The sequence below is a fragment of the Pleurodeles waltl genome, chromosome 7, assembly GCF_031143425.1.
Source record: "Pleurodeles waltl isolate 20211129_DDA chromosome 7, aPleWal1.hap1.20221129, whole genome shotgun sequence".
Lineage (NCBI taxonomy): Eukaryota > Metazoa > Chordata > Amphibia > Caudata > Salamandridae > Pleurodeles > Pleurodeles waltl.
This window is the reverse complement of record NC_090446.1, coordinates 531,676,710-531,697,524: the sequence shown is the minus strand read 5'-3', so window position 1 is coordinate 531,697,524 and position 20,815 is coordinate 531,676,710. Positions and strand designations below refer to the sequence as shown.

At 44.5% G+C, this 20,815-nt stretch overlaps 1 protein-coding gene and 1 long non-coding RNA gene across 4 annotated transcripts in view; one reads left to right on the top strand and one right to left on the bottom strand.

Moving 5' to 3' along the window:
* LOC138304299 (uncharacterized) overlaps positions 1 to 10,014 on the bottom strand; it is a 219,288-nt gene extending 209,274 nt beyond the window's left edge. Inside the window, exon 1 of the long non-coding RNA XR_011205541.1 lies at positions 9,995 to 10,014. This is a non-coding gene — a long non-coding RNA (uncharacterized lncRNA). The remainder of the gene's footprint in view (positions 1 to 9,994) is intronic.
* Positions 1 to 20,815, top strand: part of MFAP4 (microfibril associated protein 4) — a 467,131-nt gene that overhangs the window by 64,931 nt on the left and 381,385 nt on the right. The window lies entirely within an intron of this gene.

Genomic DNA, 20,815 nt, shown 5'->3' with positions numbered 1-20,815 from the left:
TAGGTGACTGCTAAACCAATGTGGCTGGACTCAAATAAAACTTACAAATACTTAAGAAAGGCCATATATTTCACTTCAGTTTTGCAAAGAGCACCTGCCACCCACCTACAGTGAAGGTGAACTCAAGCATTTTTGGAGATTGACTTAGCCAGACAGCTGTGAGTACAGGCATTCACAACATTATTCGTCCTGTGTAGACAGATTATTTTACCAAATAGTAGATTTGATGAAGGATTGTCAGTAATTATACATCAGCGTGCTGCGCAAGGCGAGAGAGTGCAGATGGACACAGCACACAGCTTCAGCAATGAGAGCTGCATGAGGCCATAAAGCACGCAGCCACGAGAATGCAGCAGTGAATGTGGCACAAGCACTAACACCAGACTTGCTGCCTGGCAGCAGTAAACCTCATTGTGGTAGAAAGCAGGCAGTGTTGCCAGATTTTGAGAGCTGTCTAAAGCTCAGAGCTGTCTGAAGTACAAGCCCAAATTCAGCCTAATGCAGAGCAGTAGAAGCTCAAAAATGCAAGTCTCAAATTACGCAAAAATAGCTTTCCGAAAACATTTCAAGGATAATTCTTAAGTCTATTCAATATACATGTAGTTGGAGGAGGTACAGTGGACACCAATGGATGTCAGCAATCATGCCAAACTTCTATTAAAACACTCATTTTGGAAACCACTCCCCACTACTCTGTGACCTTCTAATTGTCCCTCTGTCACTGCAAATCCAAATTTGAACCTGGTGCTCATGAATTAAATCTACAAGAGCAGTTTATAATTAACCTACAAGGAATCTAAGAATGGGAACACCAAAGCTATTTCAGTAGTGTGGCTCAAAAAAAGACCATTAAACACCACACAATGATACATGTATAATGAAATGACCCAGTATGACGTGTCTGGCAAGGTTTGTATTATATCTATGTGTTTGAAGATATTTAAACAAAACAAACATCTTTTACAAGGCATTCATGGCAGAAATAAAAATAAACATTGAGGCAGAGAAGTAACAAGTGTGCTTAAATATGAAGCAACTATGTGAAAACTTAAAAAGACTAAATGAGAAGTGTTCTGTTTGAGGACTGTGAGTGTCACCTTAGTAAGAGGAGAGGCCACACCCCTTCAGATAAAATGTACTGACAAGGACAGAAGGAGACTTTAACTCACACTGATCAATTCCCTTTTCTGCCCTCCACTTCAAAGTCCTTCATCATGGCCACATACACTGGCACTAAATGTTATACAGGGCATGTTTTGTTGCCTTTGTGCTGCAGCCAAAACTAGGCGAAAGCTTCAAGACTTGGAATGAAGCAGATGTATTTGTTTGGTGTCTAAAAGACCCCTTTTATAAGCACATACGGCAACACCTTCTCCCTAAGATCTGAAAATTGATGCTCCCTTAAAACCGCCGACACTGTCATCATTCCTCTTACCCCACCCAATCCATTTTATTTCATAATTTGGCCTGTACAGTTATCACACAACTGATGATCTAAGCAATCACGTGAGCCTCCTCTATACTTTTCACCCACAATGCAACTTATATGTTGCGGGTCCTAAAGCTGACTTTGAAATGGATACCTTCATTCATGTTCTCAACTTTAAAAGCAAAAGCACAGATCAATCTCTCAGTAATAACTCTAAAAATCCTATGTTAGTTCATGGCAGCACAACACTCCCTGTTTACATTTCACATTCTTAACCTTATCCATAAGAACATTTGCTTTTTCCAGATGTTGTGTTTCTGTAGTTTTATTTTCATGAAAAATATGACTATTATTCAATACATATGAGTTGGTGTCTAGTAAGTTCAGATTTTGGGTGGGTGTTGATTAACCAACTGAAAGTCCTGAGGCTGAAAGCAGTACAGGCTTCTCGCAGTGTCTGCCAGTGGGTCATTCAAATGTTTAAATTAAATGCAGAAGCAATTCTTGACCTTTCTGCAGAGTGCACAGATCATTGATCACATATATTCAAATTGGAAATGAAAGCAGCAGTACACATGTGTGACAGGATGCTGGGTCATGACCAGTTATGCATGCCCATATGGGTTAATTGAGAGTAGGATTGTAGGGTCCCTCTTATCCCCACATCTTTCTGAAATCCTCCATTTGCATATGTCACATCACCTCTTATCTCTTAAGCACCAGTTTCCACTCACTCCTTAAGTACATTTTTCTGTTAATTGGTGCAGGAAATGAGGGGGATCTGGTAGCTGTTATTGAGCTGGCTCTGGAATTGGGGCCAGCATCAGTAAAATACGCTGAATTTGTCCAGGTGTAATTTGCCAAAACCAGAACACATTCATCAGTAGCCACACGTTGTCCGCTTTACTTTGGGAACAGCACCCTGTAGTGGATTTCTTATTCTCACTTCCATCTTGGGCCGAAAACAATGGCCTCTCTTAATGGACCATCAGCCCTCCTTTTATTAGGATCCTGTCCTGACTCAGTGCTATCTGGAGCCTACCAGGTAAATATTTATGCAATGGAGTTAAACATACACTGAGTTTGTTATCACTTCACAGGTGTTAAAGCAACAATGTAATTGCAGGGAGGTTTTTTACTTTGTGTATCCCCCTGTATGTAAGGTACACATGTACTGTAAGAATGTCAAAGGTATGTCAGAATTAGTAATTACATTAATGTTATAAATACCACTTCCAAATGTATTTTTTTATTCAATTGATTGTATAGTGCTATTCATCCTAATATAGGATGTCAGAGCGCTTTACATCAGACAAGCACATTATACAGAGACAATATTGCATACAAGTTTATAAATGAATGTACCAGGGTTTTTTACATTATGTAATAATTAACATTGTGCTAACAGCAATGCTTACTTTTTAAAAGAAGAGAGCCGGTGCTCAAAGCTCTGCTCAAGAGGTGCTGTTGAAAATATTCACCCCAAATACAGAGGTTGCATACTCTGGAATTCACCTCAGGCCTCTTTAATCCACTACCAGACATTGCTGCCCTTTTAGTTTACTCTTGCCAGCCCCTGCTTTCTCCCTTTGTGGCAGTTTTTCCATCTTCCTCTTTCTTCTCCTTTCCAGTTTGTGTGCTTTTATGTATCATGCCTGCAGTCAATATCTGATGAGGAAAAATAAGTGACGGTCCCTGAAAATGTGTGCCGATGGACCCCACCCGTAAACACTGGCTCAAATTAAGCACTGGTTAAGAGTACTTGGTCTGGAGAAACACAAAGTGGGGATTTAAAATATAATGCAGTAGCTGCCTGTGCTAATTAGACTTCATTGCTACCCATAAGAACCCTTTTTAGCAAACTTGGAGTAACAAAAGCTTAAGGAAAAAAACTAAAAAGCTAATGCTATGCCTTTCAGTTTGAATGCATCTCCTTTATGACAGTCTACAGCTCACTGTGCTACATTATTAGGATGTTAACATATTAGCTGCAAGTAAGTGAGGGGCCCCTGTGATAACTGAAGTAACGCACTGAGTCATCTACACACATTACAGATCTGGGATCTATGTGTTACAAGCAGGGTTCCCACCTGTTCACCAGTATGCTCACCAGTATAAGCAGTATTTTAATGTCCCAGCCGATAGAAAAATTAGCAACATCTTGAACAGACAATATTGTTCCGCTTATCAGCATATACTTTTAACAGTAAATATAACAAAAAGGTATTTTAGAATGTGTTCTAGACTTGCCTCAATAATGCCTGACTGATAACTGAAACAAAGAGAGAAAACCCATGTTAAAAATGAACATAGCTTTTTCAGTGAGTGGATGTGTGAGTGTCTGTGTCGGTCTGTGAGAGTCTGAGTGGGTCTGTGAGTGGGTGCGTGAGTCCCTGAGTGGGTCTGTGAGTGGATGTGTGAGTGTCTAAGTGGGTCTGTGAGTGGGTGAGTGAGAGTTTGAGTAGGTCTGTGAATGGGTACATGAGTCTCTGAGTGCATCCGGGAGTGAGCGCATGAGTTGCTGAGTGGGTCTGTGAGTGAGTGCTGAGTGGGTCTGTGAGTGGGTGCATGAGCCTGAGTGGGTCTGTAAGTAGGTTCATGAATGTCTGAGAGGGTCTGTGAGTGGGTACGTGAATGTCTGAGTGGGTCTGTGAGTGGGTGCACGTCTGAGTGGGTCTGTGAGTGGGTAAGTGAGTCTCTGAGTGGGTTCATGAGTGTCTGAGTGCGTCTGTGAATAGATGTGTGAGTGTCTGTGTCATAGCTGTGTGAGTGAGTCGGCCACAAAGGAACCTCACCTGCCCTTTTATCCAACATGAGCTCACACCTTTGCACAAAATATCTACCCAAGTGGAGTTCTTTCTGCCTCCTTAGGTAAATGTCCAGTATGGGGGGTGACCACAGGCCCCCGCGTTAATTACATTGATAGCCCCGGGGAGATGGTGGTCCCCGGGGCTGCAGGGGAGCCCATCGGGCCTCCCCCTCTTACCTAATAGCATTTTTGTCCTGGGGTATAGTGGTCCTCGGGGGTGGTGGGGCTGCGACCCTCCGCTCATATTTGCACATTCTCCCCGGGGAGGTGGTGGTCCCTGGGGCTTATTAAAGCCCAAGGGGGTGGGGGGTGTGTGTGCATCCCCCTCCTCTATGATGCCCCAAGGACCTGACCCACCAAGATGGCTGCCAACATTTTCTTGCTGAAGTATTGGCAGCCAATCAGATATCAGCACGGGGACAGTTGGATCCGCGGAGGAATCGCGTCCCTATATGTCTATATTTTTCGGCCTTAAAGTTTCCCAAAACTACTGAAAGGATTCACACCAAATCAAAAAAGCTTGATCTGGAGAACAGAATCTAGCTTCATGTCAAATTTTGTTTAATTCAGTTCAGTGGTTCAGGCTGTAGGCATGTCGAAAGGTCCTATGGACAAATGAATGGGAAAAATGCGTTTTGGGACTCCTTTTAGACTTGTTTGTCAACATTAATGTATAAACCAGCATACTTTTCTCGGCTCCCGCTTCACAGATCACCCCGAAACTCTCAAGATCGAAGCTGAACTTAGCTAAGTATAAGTTTTGAAGATTTCATATAGGTTCATCAAACGATGCCAAAGTTAGTAGCAAGTTAAAAAACGCTTTTTCTATAGAAACTAAGGGCCAGATGTATGCGAATCGCAAATAGGTAATCGCTAATGGAATGTATGAAACTCCAGGATTTTCAAATAGCAGTTTGCAATGGCTAGCAAATGGACCTACCTCACTAATATTCATGCTGTAGGTCGCAATTTGCTACCCAATGTGAATGGCTTCAATCACAGGGATTGTGGCCTGCTGGGCTCAGCAGGCCACCATGTGTCTGTGATTGATTTTCAATAAAGCAATTTAAAAAAAAAATGCAGCCCATTTTCCTTACAGGAAAACGGGATGCATTTAAAAAAGAAAAATGAAAAAAGTTTTCTTTTCCTTTTTTAAGAGTAGGCAGTGGCCAGTTGGACCACTGCTTGCTCTTAAAATATGTTTTCGCATGCATTCACATAGGGGAAGGGGTGCCCTGGGGACCCCTTCCCCTTATCGAATGGGTTCCAAGAATGAAACTGACATCCAACAAGATTCCTCATAGCACCCCCTTCTTGTCAATCACTATGAGAGCAAGCCCTCATAAGATCAATACTAACATTTCCAACTTCTTCTAAATTGTGCAAATAAAACCCAGAGCACCTTAAAGCTACAAAAACCTAATTTGGACTACTGCGGCCTGGGCCTCTCCTTCCAATGTACAACTGAACTTCAAGAAAGCACCTTAAAGTCAACACGTCTAAAACTGTTATCTTTAACTGCTGTAAAAGGCTTACCTTCTGTCCTCCCACCCAATACTCCAGCAACTTTGAAATTCCCCAAACATTCCCAGCGTGGTTAGAAACCTCAGAGTGAACATGTATTCTGACCTCGCCCTAATCCTACAAATCAGGGAGGTCATTGAGTCCAGGCATTCATAGCCCACAATATGATCTGCCTGGATTCCCATAAAGCAATTTCATTTGGGATACCTTCTTTCTGACTCCAATGGAGTTAGACCTCAACTGCCAGACTTCTGTCTCATAGTTGAACTGGAGATCTTAGATCTCCAACCCTTATACTGACCACTAGCAGCCAGCGACCAGGTGTTCTCTCCTTCAAGGCTTTCTACATGCACATTGAGGTGTCCAGGGCACTGGCCTACTGTTTCTGCAAAACAGATTCCTTCCATACCATGTGAGAACGAACCTCAGACTGAAAAGCATAACATTACTGAACATAACCTAAGTTTAATAGGTGCCTCCTCCGCTGAACCCCCTTTTCTGTAGTGATGATGAAGGTCTAGAATTACCTCCACATTTGGATTAAGAACTCTTTCTAATCATTTGGAATTCAAAAGACCCTTGCAGACTTGTTTGTCACTATTAATGTATAAACCAGTAACTTGTTGTTTAAGAGGACACCTGCCCACTTTACCACAAGAGATCCAAAAGAAAGCTGCTACATTCTCATATCTGGCAATCTATCAGTAATTCAACGGTCTCTGGAATGTATGTATGTATGTATGTAGGTAGGATTTTTAGAGCTCATCCCGGCTCAAAAGAGCATCAAAGCGCTAGACAATAGGTGAGAAAAAAGAAACAAAGGCGTGATGCAGGAGGTACAAAGATAAAATAGAAGGCCAGATATATGAAACATCAATTAGCGCGGAAAGAGAAAAGTTTTGATAAGTTTTCGGAAGTTCAAGTAGTTAGTTTCCTTCCTAATATGGATTGGAAGAGCATTCCAATGACTAGCAGTGGCCGCAGTGAAGGCTTTATCCCCCCATCTGACTTTCTGAGCTCGTGGAGCCTGAATCCTAAAGGCTTCACAGGACCTTAGATTTCGCCTGGGCCTATACCAGCAGAGGTGAGTGACCAAAACGAGGGCCAATACCATACACTGCTTTGTGGGTCAAGCCCAAGATTTTAAAGGTCACCCGTTGGACAACTGGGTGCTAATGCAACAGTTTGAGACTGCCTGTAGCTGAGGCCGAGCATGGGAGATTTAGAATACATTTTGCCGCCATATTCTGGATCAGTTGGAGTTTTTTCATAGAAACACTTTCCACTCCTGTTGTAAGTAGGGGAAAGATTTCCTTAACATTTTCAATATCCATAGACAGGTCGAAACAGTCTGAGTGACTTGGGCTTTGAAGGATTGATGGTCATCAAAGATGATCCCTAAATTTCTGCTGGAAGTAGTGGGAACAGGGAGAGATCCACACTCAGCAGACCACCAGCGGGAATTCCATTGCTCTATCCCGGATCCGAAACATATAATTTCGGTTTTTGCCCCGTTCAATTTCAGCCAATTGTTGCCCATCCAATTATTAATGGCTAGCATGCAATTGTGGCAGCAATCAGCCACCTCCTCCCAGTTCTTGTCCACGGGTATAATAAGCTGAGGGTCATCAGCACAGGACGTTGGCAAAAATCCAAACGACCGTATTAGAGTGGCCAAAGGCGACATATAAACATTAAACAAGGTAGGACTTAAAGAAGATCCCTGGGGGACCCCACACAGTAGAAGATAAGCCGCTGATCTAAAATCCCCGCAACTGACTGAAGACCATCTGTCCATCAGGAATGACTCCAGTAGTGTTAATGCTTGATCTCTAATGCCTGCCTGGAATAATCGATGGGTTAATAGAATTTGGGGTGAGATGGTGTCAAAGGCTGCTGATAGATCCAGCAAAATCTGAATAGCCCCTTTCCAACCATCCACCATCCTCCGTATAGAATCCGAGGATGTGATAAGGGCAGACTCCGTGCTGTGGGATTTTCTACAGCCATGTTGTGAAGGGTCTAGTACACCCTTTGTTGTTATAAAAGCCATGAGTTCCTTATTTATATGTTTTTCGCAGATTTTAGCCAAAAAGGGGAGTAGGGCGATAGGGCGTAAGTTGCTCAGACCTAGGTGGTCGCCATTTGCCTTCTTCTTCAAAGGAATCACTGTTGTCTCCTTCCAGGCGGCAGGATACTTTCCAGATGATAGGACCTCCTGTAAAATAGGAGCTATTGCCTGAGAAAAAAAACTTCAGGGGCTAATTGAAAGATGGATGGGGGGCACGGATCTAAAGGAGAGCCTGACTTCGTCTCCATAATTAGCATTTGAATATCATCTTTTGAGAGAAGTGAAAAGTGAGATAGAATCAAGTTGCTAGTGTTAGATTCTAAATCAGGCTTAATGGACTGATCTCCCTCTGTCAAAACAGAGTGATGCTTCATTCCTCCTGAAGGAATAAAATTGAAGTGAATATTTAAAATTTTGTTGTGGAAAAATGTGGCGACTTTATTACAGAAATCTTGAGAATTTTCCAATTCCGATGAAGTGGGAGAGGAAGACAGAGCCTTAACAACTTTGAAGAGCTCTCGGGCGAATTGGCAGCTTCTTTGATTTTCATAGCATAGAAATCAGATTTAGCTTTAAATCGTGCAATTTTATATGATTTGAGTGCTAGTTTCACTTTATCTTTTCCCACAAGGGAAGAATTAAGCTTCCAATGCCACTCCTGTTGGTGGTATCTTCCCTGGAGGAGTTTGAGCTCCTTTGTAATCCAAGGTTGGCTTGGTTTATTGGTTTTACGGTTCCTCAGACACTTAGTAGGAGCAAGTTGCTTCATTGCAATTGCAATTCCTAAATTGAAACTCTCTAGTAAAGGCAAAGACCTCTCATTGGCCCTATTCCATTCTGCTTCCAGAAGGGGAGCCAATTCCGTCAGCTTAACCTGTTTCCACAATCTAACAGATTTGCTGTTAGGTCCAGGAGCTTGAGAAAGGAGGTCCCCAGTGACCAGGAAAATAAGTAAATTATGGTCAGTCCAGCTCTGCGCGGTATTGATAACCTCCAATTGAGCTTGCATGCGGGCAAAAACCCCACCCAATAAATGACCAGCTATATGAGTGGCTGTGGTAACCTTAAGGGTCCAGTCAAAAGTCAACATGAGATCCAGAAATTCCCTGACCTCAGGATTGTCAATTTCATCTAAATGAATGTTAAAGTCCCCCAAGATAATTGCCTTGGGGGACATCACTAGGGGCTCAGTCAGTTCCACCCAGGTTTGAACAAAGCCTGAGCAGGAACCAGGGGGGGCGATAAATTAAAAGGCCTTCCAGGAGTGTTACTTTGTTAAAAGAGATTCTAAAATCCATATCTTCACATGATGTGGATGACATATTCTTCCACATACATATGCATGTGGAACTGCAGATAATCGCCAATCTGCCTCCTCTTTTGGATGTTCTGTCTACCCCAAAGTACGTATATCCTATGGGCATAGCTTCTATAAAATCCGGCTCAGATTCAGGCTTTCCCCATGTTTCTGTTAAAAATAAACAGACAAGATTAAAAGTTTCAATCATCTCTTTAATTTCTAATTTGTGTTTGGGAAGAGAACGGACATTAATTAGAGCGTAGCGAAGGTTATTCATAGTAACGCCCTTTTCGTTCCACTTTGAGATGAGGACTATCAGATCGAGCTCTAGCTTCCTGGAGGGTTAAAGCGGGATGAAGTTCCCAGCTACAAAGCCCACATGAGCGACTGGATGTACCATCTGGGGCCATAAGATGCCCGCAGCCCTTACGTTCAAGAGATCTCAACTTTGTCCGGGATAAGGGGCCTCCTTTAATAGGTTGGGCAGAGTTCCTGGCCTCTGGCCCCGTATGGGCACGGGCGGGCGCAGACGGGCTTGCCTTAGTCGCCCCCGCTGCACGGCTGATTCAGCCCGGTCATTTATCGCGCCGGGTCTCCTAGCAACAGGGAGACTCCGGGCGTCTAGCCTGTCAAAATATACCGGAAGTGAGGCCGCAGTGAAAAACCCTCACTTCTGAGTAAAAAAGGGAGGAGGAAACGAACAATTTAAAAAAGATTCGATGCCAACAGTAAAATACCATGAAAAGGTCCCTCCCAAAAAGCATAAGGCCCCCCAGCAACCATGTGTGTGTAAAAATTAGAAGCACTGCCTCAAAAATGTAAATAAGTAAAAATTTCACAAACTCGCAGCAACGCGGTCACCTATATCTGCGCGGCCGCTTCAGCCTGGGCATTTATGGCGCCGGGTCTCCTAGCAACAGGGAGACTCCGGGCATCTAGCCCGTCAAAATATACCGTAAGTGAGGCCGCTGTGAAAAACCCTCACTTCCGAGTAAAAAAGGGAGGAGGAAACGAACAATTTAAAAAAGATTCAATGCCAACAGTAAAATGCCATGATAAGGTCCCTCCCAAAAAGCTTAAGGCCCCCCAGCAACCATGTGTGTGTAAAAATTAGAAGCACTGTCTAAAAAATGTAAATAAGTAAAAATTTCACAAACTCGCAACGCGCTCACCTATATCTGCGCGGCCGCTTCAACCCGGGGATTTATGGCACCGGGTCTCCTAGCAACTGGGAGACTCCGTGCGTCTAGCCTGTCAAAATATACCTGAAGTGAGGCTGCTGTGAAAAACCCTCACCTCCGAGTAAAAAAGGGAGTAAACGAACAATTTTAAAAAGATCCGATGCCAACAGTAAAATAGCATGAAAAGGTCCTTCCCAAAAAGCTTAAGGCCCCCAGCAAACAAATTAGAAGCACTGTCTCAAAAATGTAAATAAGTAAAAATTTCACAAACTCGCAGCAACGCGCTCACCCATAAGAAAGCATGTACCTATTCTTTGCTATTTTCTATAATTCTTACTTTCTTCTGCAACAGTTACATGCAGTTCAGATCAGCAGGAACAAGACTAGAGCACTCCTCGAGACCTCACACGGCACCAAACTTTTCCCCCTTTTGACACTCCATAACATACACTCTATCAACTACAGAAAGCTTGAATTTGCTTTCCGAAAAATGTAATTTGAAATCTACAAAAATGTATGTAATACTCTACATAAATGCAAAATATATCACAATAAATACAAATCTTTTAGAGATTAAACAGGATACTGCAGAACCAGTTACTTACCTTCAGTAATGCCTTATCTTGTAGAAACTCTATCTGCCCTCAGGTTCCTTACCTTAAAATATTCCCCCGGCACCACACTGGATCCGGGAACATTTAGTGAGCAGTACCCCTGCGCACCGTGGCTAGATAGAGTCTCTACCAGATAAGGCGTTACTAAAGGTAAGGAATGTAGCCGCAGATTCCTTACCTTAGAATAGATATCCAAGCATTACCTCCCGGTAGATTGGGTTGCAATATGGATTAGACTAAGAAGTCTTGTTGGACCAAACGGGCAAAGTGACCGTTACGCCTGACCTGACTATCCAGGCAGTAGTGCTTTGCAAACGTGGGCAAGGATGCCTATGTTGTTGCCTGACAGATATCCAGCACAGGAACTCCACAAGCTAGCGTAGTTGTTGCATCCGTGGCTCTGCGAGAAGTGTGCAAGCCTTCGGGAGGTTGCTTTTTGCCCAATGCGTAGCAGATCTTGAAGTAGAGCAATATCTTTTGTGAGATGGTCTGTTTCTGCTCCATCTTCCCTGTCTTTGCTCAAATGTGTCCCACCCCAAGAGTTGATTGTACACCCGGAACTCTTTAGTGCAGTTCAAGGTAGAACGACAATGCTCTTGTGATGGACTGGCCTACATGAAAGGGAGTTACCACCTTTGGTAAAAAGGATGCTCGATTCTGAATGACCAGTTTGTCTGGGTAGATGTTACGGTACAGAGGATGTGCTGACAGTGCCTGTAACTCACTGATCCTTTGGGCAGATGTTATCGCTACTAGAAAGGCCATTTTGATGGTGAGAAGCCTCAGTGGACCATTGTGTAGTGGCTCAAACGGGGCAGACATTAGAAATGTGAGAACTCGATTGAGGTCCCTCTGTGGCATAATAAAAAGTGCAGTTGGGAACATATGTTGGAGCCCATCCAGGAAGCTAAGTACAGTCAGGATTTGAAAAGGGCTGATCTGACAACTGCAGAAATGGCAGGAAATTAACCTTTTAACATGCCCAAAAGAGAAGACTGCTGGGCTAAGGTAAGAATGAACAAAATAACATAACCTGCAAAAGGGATGCAGATAGAGGGTTAACATGTTTATCTGTACATCATACCATGAACTTGCTCCAATGGTAGGCATATACTGTCTTGGTGGAGGGACACCTGGCTGCCAGAATATCATTCCAGACTTCGAAAGGAAGATCAAAAGCTGTCAACTGTCGCCACCCAAATTCCACACATAAAGGCAAAGCACTTTCAGGTTCGAATACAGAGCCCTACCCTGCTGCAACAGAAGATCCTCCTGATGAGGCGGCCAGATCGCAGGACCAGTGCTCAAGCTCAACAGTTCAGAATACCAGATTCTCTGTGCCCAATTCAGAGCCACAAGAATGACTTGGCCCTTGTTGTTCCTGATCTTCTTTAGAACTCTGGGCAGGAGTGGTACTGGGGAAATGTGTGCAGGAGGCCAAAGCGCCACTCATGGTAAAAAGCGTCTTCGAGTGAGAGCCGCCTTGAACACTCAAGTATGCAAAATTGCTGACATTGCGCATTCTCAGTGGAGACAAACAGACTTAACCAGGGATCTCTCCACTCTATGAAAACACTTTGCCCCACTTCCGGATGAAGACGCTATTTATGATCCACTAGGCATCAATGGCTGCGTTTGTCTGCTCTGGCGTTCAGAGAGCCTGCAGGGTGTTGTGCATCCAGGGATATATATCCTGGTGTTCCATCCACGTCCAGAGGCCCAAAGCCTCTTGGCAAAGTGTCCACAATCCCACCCCGCCCTGTTCGTTGCAATACTACATGGAGGTGTGGTTGCTTTTGAACACTTGGAACAGCCTTCCCCTTATTGAAGGAAAAAAGGCTTTCAGTGACAATCGGATCGCCTGAAACTCCAACACATTGATGTGGAGCCTGTATTCTGCCAGAGACCAAAGTCCTCTGATCCCCACCTCTCCTAGATGGCAGCCCCAGCCCAGGGGTGACGCACCTATCACTACATTTAGCTCTGGTTGAAGAAGGTAGAGGCGTCTGCCACTGACCTAGTCATGGTATTAGCCACCACTGCAGGTCTTTCACAGTTCCCTCCAAGATCTGGACCATGATGGAGAGATTCCCTGATGCTATGCCCACTGGAACTTCAAGTCCCACAGTTGAGACAACATATGCCAATTGGAATGTTTCACTAGCAGGATGGCCATGAAGCCCAGCAGCCTCAGAGTCAGTCTCACCAAAATCCAGGACAGAAGCTGAAACATCAGTATCATAACCTGAATATCCTGGACTTGACGCTCAGGAGGATACACCAGAAACTGCACCATGTCCAGAACACCTCCAATGAAATGGAGCATCTGAGAGGGAGTCAGGTGTGACCTCAGCAGGTTGACAGTGAACCCCAGGGAATGCAGAAGGTTCACTGTAGTCTGGAGGCGGAGGATGACTGCCTGGATCAAGCCCACTGTCAAAAAGCAATCGTTGAGGTAGGGGAATACTGAAATCCCTAACCTTTGGAGGTGAGCTGCGACCACCACCATCACTTTTGTGAACACCCGAGGGGTACCGGTAAGGCCAAATGGGAGCTCAGCAAACTGAAAGTTCTCTTGTCCGACCATGAACTGCAGGTAACACCTGTGTGTAGGCAGGAAGCATTGTGAAACTATGCGACCTGGCAACCATCAAGTCTCCTGGGTCCAGGTCAGGCAGGGACTTGAACTACTGTGAGCATTGTGACCTTCTCCTTCTTGAGTAAGACGTTGAGAAGGCACAGCTTGAGGATAGGGCGAAGGCCTCAATCCTTCTTGGGCACCAAAAAGTCATGGGAATATCAATCAAAACCTACTTTTGATGCCAGCACCCTCTGGATCGCTCCTTTTGGCCTAGAGAGCCAGCACTTCCTGGCAGAGCAAGAAGAGATGGTCCCTGTCAGCAGGACATAAATGAGTAGCCCCTTTAGACTATCTGTAAAACCCACTAGTCGGATGTAATCGACTGCCAGTGGTGCAGGTGATGTCGTATCCTGCTCTCCACTAGATGCCCCTGGTGGTATGAAGGCAAAGTAAATGAGTTTGGTGACTGTGGCTGCCAGGTTAGAGGTGGACTGGCTGACCTGTGCTAGTAGCATCACGTGGTATGTGGAACCACATCCTCAGCCATGGAAAGACTGAGAAGCCTGTTTGACATGGTGGCTGGGAAGGAATGAATGCAGTTGGAAGTGCCTTCCGTAGCCACGAAAGGGGAGGAAGGTGGAGTTGGGATAGCGAGGGGCCATGGATAACCCCAAGGATCTAGCCGTAGCTCTGTTATCCTTGAAGCGTTCCAGCACTGAGTCTGCTTTCTCACCAAAAAGGTAAAAGCCATCAAAGGGCATGTCCATGAGCAAGGCTTAGATGTCCCCCCAAAAGCAAGTGGCTCTCAGTCAGCTTGGCGCCTAAGGGCCACCGACGATGAAATCACTCTGCCCAGAGAGTCTGTCATGTACAGTCCACATGTGATGTTGAACTTTGCTCCATCTTTTCTATCAGCAAAAGCTTGGGAGTCTGACCCGGGTCTCCTCTGACCCCATGGGCAACAACGATGCAACTGAATCCCAGATCATATGGGTGTACCGGCCAAAGAGGCATGCGGTGTTCACAGAACTCAGTGCTAGGCTGGCAGAAGAGAATACCCTCTTCCCATTTGAGGTGCTGGGTAAGAAACGAGGAGCTCGGAGAAGTTTGGAGATGGAGGCAGGAAATTGTCTTGTGCACAAGAGCCCCTGTGCAGAGCTTGGACCAGTCCCCAAGGAGGACATCTGTAAGGGCTTCATTAAAGGGGACCAAGGATTCAGTGGGGGCAACTCTCAGCTGAAGCACCTCCCAGTCAAGACATTCATTTTGACTGGCACTAAGGTCCAAAACCTCAGCTGTCCTCCTCAAAAGCTTTGCAAATGTTGCACCCTCCTCCATAACCACACTATGGGAGAGTCCAAGCCAGTACCTGGTGAGGTGTTCAAACCACTGGCAATCACCAGTTCCTCATATCAGCTGTCCTCTGCCATCTAGTAGATGCTGGTATCTAAAAAGGGTTATCCTAACCCTCCCATGTGTCACCCTCTCCAGGCCTATCAAATGAAAACGCGCTGACTCCAACTCGAAGGCCATGGCCCCAGTTGACACCGGAGCTGGTATCAGACAATGCCCTTCCAACTCCGTTTCGTGTAGGACAATGGGGATGGCGCTGAATCAGACTTCAAAAGGAACTCAATGACAACACATGACAAGCAGTCATTCCACCTGCTAGCGTCCCCACCACCATCACTGACTGTCCAACATGCATGTCTTCCTCCAGCCAGGCTGGGGATTAATTCTGCACCTCCCAAACCTCTATAGCCAGTTCTGAAAGGCCCCAACAGAGGAAACATTCCTGTGAATTCATGCCACATGCACATATTCATGGACATGAGTCACAGAGGGTGCACCATACAACAGGCTGTTACTACACTTTATATGATCCCCCACTGGACTGGGTTTCTTCTGAGGTGGGATCATCTGTCATAGACACCGGTGCATACAGCTGTTAGTGTCAATGTTACAAAGCTCATAAGCATGCATATACATGCACATGGAGAACCAGACATAACACTTGGTGAAGAACAGCAGGAGGTAACAAGCTTCAGGTGGAGATCTGACCAAGATATGGGTGTAATTAGATTGATTTGCAAGGTAATTCTGCTGCACTGTCTTAGCTGAAAGACATTTCCAAGCCTCCCCTGGCAGGCAGGTAAATTGAAACCACTGATCTTTCTCACTGGATTATAATCTGTGATCTACAGGATACAGCAATATCTCTGCAGTTGGTACATTCAACCACAGCTGTCTGACAGGGGTTAGAACTATTGACCTGTAAGTTAGAGCCTTATCACTCAAGTAGTTGTGCTAAGTCACTGAATTCTCTCACAAAGACTGAAACGAGTAAAGGAAAGAACAAATTAAAGTCACTTGTAAAGCAAACAGATAGCTTGAGAAGAAAATCGTGGTGTGGAAATGAAACAGGCTGGTTAGTTATCAGAGAACAGCCGCAAATGTTTTTAGAAACTGAGAAAGTTCTGAAGTAACACAAATCTCAGGTGTGATGATTGAGAAGGAGCAACCACCAGGGCTGGCCCTTCTGAACCTTCGTACCTGAATAGTAGTTGGCAGATGCCAAACAAAGGGGTTAATTGTGACAAAAGCATTTGCAGATTGTCAGGACCAGTGTCACGAATGAATGGCCTTATGATAGAGGAAGAGGGTTGGAACATTTGTTTGTCATGTGTAACAGGTGCAACACTGCTAATTGTCCTGCAATGGATGAAAGATGGGCACCTCTGTCTTATCACTCTTCTGTTATAGGGTATTTTATCCAAGTTGCAAAGATTGAAAATTTGGAGGCACATCAACTATTTAATTGTTAAAAGATGCTACAAATATAGTGTTAGTGGCATATGACATAACAAAGAAAACATTAGATTTGGCCAAAGTGATCAGAGGCTTGACAAAAATTGAACAGAGTGGAACTGAGGGGTGAGCCTTTAGGCACTCTGCAGATGAGAGATTTGAAAGATAAATGAAAGACAGAAAGACTTGCACGCGATGTGACAGAAAAGATTGAATCAATAGTGTATTCTTTAATGCAGGTTTGGCGCATACTTTAGATCAGAATATCATGTGTGATCAGAGCATATGTGGCACTTAGTTCAGACAAGATAAGGGTAGCTGTGCTCCCATGATCGAGAATGCCCGAAGGTGTTCAGAAATTGGAGAGCAGATTTTGTATCTCTAAGGGACAGAACAGAATTCCGCGACATGTTAGTCTCAATAAACCTAGGTAGTTGGAAATTAGCAAAATGCTCAGTACCAAGCAGATAATCAGCTTGGTACTGATCTGGCGATCATTTTTGCAATTGATGATAATATTATTATTATTATTATTATTATTATTGTTATTATTCATATTATTATTTATGACTTACAGGGTGCACTGCAACCTGAAAAGGCACCCTGGTGCTAGCTAAATGAAACCTTAAAAGGAGCTGTAAGATTAAAGAACCTACTTGGTGTAAAGGAAAGTTTTAAATGATTCCCTGAAGATGAAATGAACGTAGGTAGCATGAATAAATGGGGGCATACTACACCAGAGCTGATTCAGGTGGACCAAAAAGGCTTGACTAATTGCCCAAATGTTAGGAGACAGCAGAGGTTCAGGAGTAGTTAAACCTACCTGCTGCCTTTGACACTATTAATCACAGCCTTATCATTCAGCACCTAGAGTTTAGCAATAAAAGGCACTGCTTTCCAGTGCTTTAAATCTTTCTTCTTAGATAGAACCCCACAGACATAGCTTGGCTCCTTTCTCTCAGATTTGGCACTCCTGTATTTCTTAGTAGACCAGCTTTATCACCTGTCTTATTAAACCTTCACATCCAAACACTGGCTCTTCTGCTGAAGCAAATCAGTGTAATAACTTAACTCTATGCAGATGCCGTCCAGATTATAACTGATTTAAAAGAGAATACTGTCATGCCTAAAAGGGGTTTGAGCCCAGCTTTGCTAGATGTTTGTGCTTCACTCGCCTGCAGCTGTCTACCGAAGCCCCTATAACACCAAGAGACTCCCTTCAGAGAGTATGCGGGACTCTATAATTATCCAGAGATAAATACATTCTCCAGAATGTTGGTGATAAAAGGAAGCAGCAAATGGGTTGAAAATGATCTTAATCTGGGGCTCAGCAGACAGCTTCTTGAGTAGAGAAATTAAAAGAGCCTGCTTCCACTCATGGGCCACCATCACATTGGAGGGACAAGTGCTGCACAAATCAGCAGTTAACGGTGGTAAAATGTTGAAAGCCACATAAAAGGTAGAAGCTGGCAGGAATCCATAGGGGTGTCGGACACAGTAGCGCTAGCCAAAAAGGAAACGTTGTTAACAAATATAGGACAGAATTACTGGATAAGATACATAGTTCCAGAGGCCACAGAATGCTAGATTAAAAATGTCACAAATCACATGAATTTTCTCTGAAAAAAGGCTGAAAGTGAGTCGAATAAAGACATAAAGAACAAGTTACTTACCTTTGATAATGCTCTTTCTTTGGACACCTTAACTGCAGATTCCTTTCCCTATTCCTAAGGTGGATCCAGAAACATTTTAGCAATGCTCCTACGTGATAGTAGGTGGCACTGTACAGCTTCGGGCTGGCTCCGTACCACTTTAGAAACAAAGAAGCATGTTAGTGGCACACCTACGCACAGACATCAGTTTCTTGCTTGATTCCATCTGCAACTCTCAGACATGGAGCATGGCACAATCGTCAATACCGATGTGTGGCTTCCTAGCTTGGGACCTTTTTTAGATGTTAAAGGGTAGGTAGGAGGGAGGTGAGGAATCTGCGGTTTGATGAAATATCCACTAGAAAGAATGTTATCAAAGGTAAGTAACCTGTTTTTCTGAAAGTTACTTCTACCCACAGATCCCTTACTTTTAGAATATATACCAAAGGTGGAGGGTCTGTGCAGCAGACGTGGACCAAAAAGGCCTTCAGGACCGAATGGACAAAATGTCCTTCACTATGCACCTGATTGGCTTTGTAAACTTGTGAACGAAAGCCTGGCAGATGTCGAGGACAGGCTCTCTGCGTGCCAACACTGAAGTACTAGTCTTATCCCTGGTGAAATGGGCTCTCAGTCCTTATGAAGGCTGCCTTTTGGCCAGTGCATAGCAGTTTTCTCTTTCTTCACCCCAGAGAAACCCACAAAAGCTGATCCCCCAACCCATGATCCTTGGAACATGCAATCTAAAAGCGTGAAGTTCTGCTGGGGTCTTATCCATGTATCTTCGCTTCCTCCTTCAATCAGTGAGGATGGGCAAAGTATGCAAAGCTGATGATGGATTTCCCAACATGTAAACGAGTCACAACTTTAGGCAAGAAGGCTGCCTGAGTCCTCAAGCACCAGTTTTCCTTAAAAAAGGTGGTGTATGGCAATTTTGCTGACTGCACGTACAGTTCATTCATGCTGTTGGAAATGGCCCTTTCTGCAGGGTTTCCCCTAACTTTTTGCCTCTGACCTCCAGTTTTTGACTATGTGCTGCATTTTGTTTTCGCTGCCTTTCGGACTCTGGGCACTTTACCACTTCTGACCAGTGCTAAAGTCCAAGTGCTTTCTGTCTAAATTGTATTGGTAATTGGTTTATCCATGATTGGCATATTTGATTTACTAGTACGTCCCTAGTACAGTGCAAAGTGTGTGCCCAGGGCCTGGAAATCAAATATTACTATTGGGCCTGCAGCACTCACTGTGCCACCCACATGAGTAGTCTTGTAAACATGTCTCGGACCTGACACTGCAGTGTCTGTATGGGCAGATTTAACTGCCAGTTCGACCTGGCAAGTCCACCCACTTCCCAGGCCCAAACCTTCCCTTTTGCTACATGTAAGTCACACCTAAGACAGACCCAACGCAGGCCCACGGACAGGGTGTTGTGTAATTAAAACTAAGGACATATACTGGTGTGTTTAACATGTCCTAATAGTGAAATACTGCTAAATTCGGTTTTCACTAGTGCAAGGCCTATCTCCCCCATAGGTTAACATGGGGATTGACATATTTGTTTAGTGTAATTACCTATTGGGAGCAGATAGAGATGGAGTTTTGGTGAAATTGATATTTAAATTGTAAGTTTGGAAATGCCACCTTTAAAATGTGGGCATTTTCTTGCTTAACCATTCTGTGCCTCTGCCTGGCTGTGGAATACACGTCTGGGTCAGGATGATAGTTGGGCTGTTTGTGAATTCACTATAGACAGTCACACAAAGGGAGCTTGTGAGAAGGTAGCCTCTTTGTAGCCTTGTTACCCCCACTTTTGGCCTGTTTGTGAGTGTATGTCAGGGTGTTTGTCACTGTTTTCACTGTCTCACTGGGATCCTGATAGCCAGGCCTCAGTGCTCATAGTGAAAACACTATGTTTTCAGTATGGTTGTTATGTGTCACTGGGATCCTGCTGGTCAGGACCCCAGTGCTCATAGGTTTGTGGCCTATATGTATGTGTCACTGGGACCCTGTCACACAGGGCCCCAGTGCTCATAGGTGTGCATGTATATGTTCCCTGTGTGGTGCCTAACTGTCTCACTGAGGCTCTGCTAACCAGAACCTCAGTGGTTATGCTCTCTCATTACTTTCAAATTGTCACTAACAGGCTAGTGACCAATTTTACCAATTTACATTGGCTTACTGGAACACCCTTATAATTCCCTAGTATATGGTACTGAGGTGCCCAGGGTATTGGGGTTCCAGGAGATCCCTATGGGCTGCAGCATTTCTTTTGCCACCCATAGGGAGCTCTGACAATTCTTACACAGGCCTGCCACTGCAGCCTGAGTGAAATAACGTCCACGTTATTTCACAGCCATTTTTACACTGCACTTAAGTAACTTATAAGTCACCTATATGTCTAACCTTTACCTGGTAAAGGTTAGGTGCAAAGTTACTTAGTGTGAGGGCACCCTGGCACTAGCCAAGGTGCCCCCACATTGTTCAGAACCAATTCCCTGAACTTTGTGAGTGCGGGGACACCATTACACGCATGCACTACATATAGGTCACTACCTATATGTAGCTTCACAATAGTAACTCCGAATATGGCCATGTAACATGTCTATGATCATGGAATTGCCCCCTCTATGCCATCCTGGCATAGTTGGCACAATCCCATGATCCCAGTGGTCTGTAGCACAGACCCTGGTACTGCCAAACTGCCCTTCCTGGGGTTTCACTGCAGCTGCTGCTGCCAACCCCTCAGACAGGCATCTGCCCTCCTGGGGTCCAGCCAGGCCTGGCCCAGGATGGCAGAACAAAGAACTTCCTCTGAGAGAGGGTGTGACACCCTCTCCCTTTGGAAA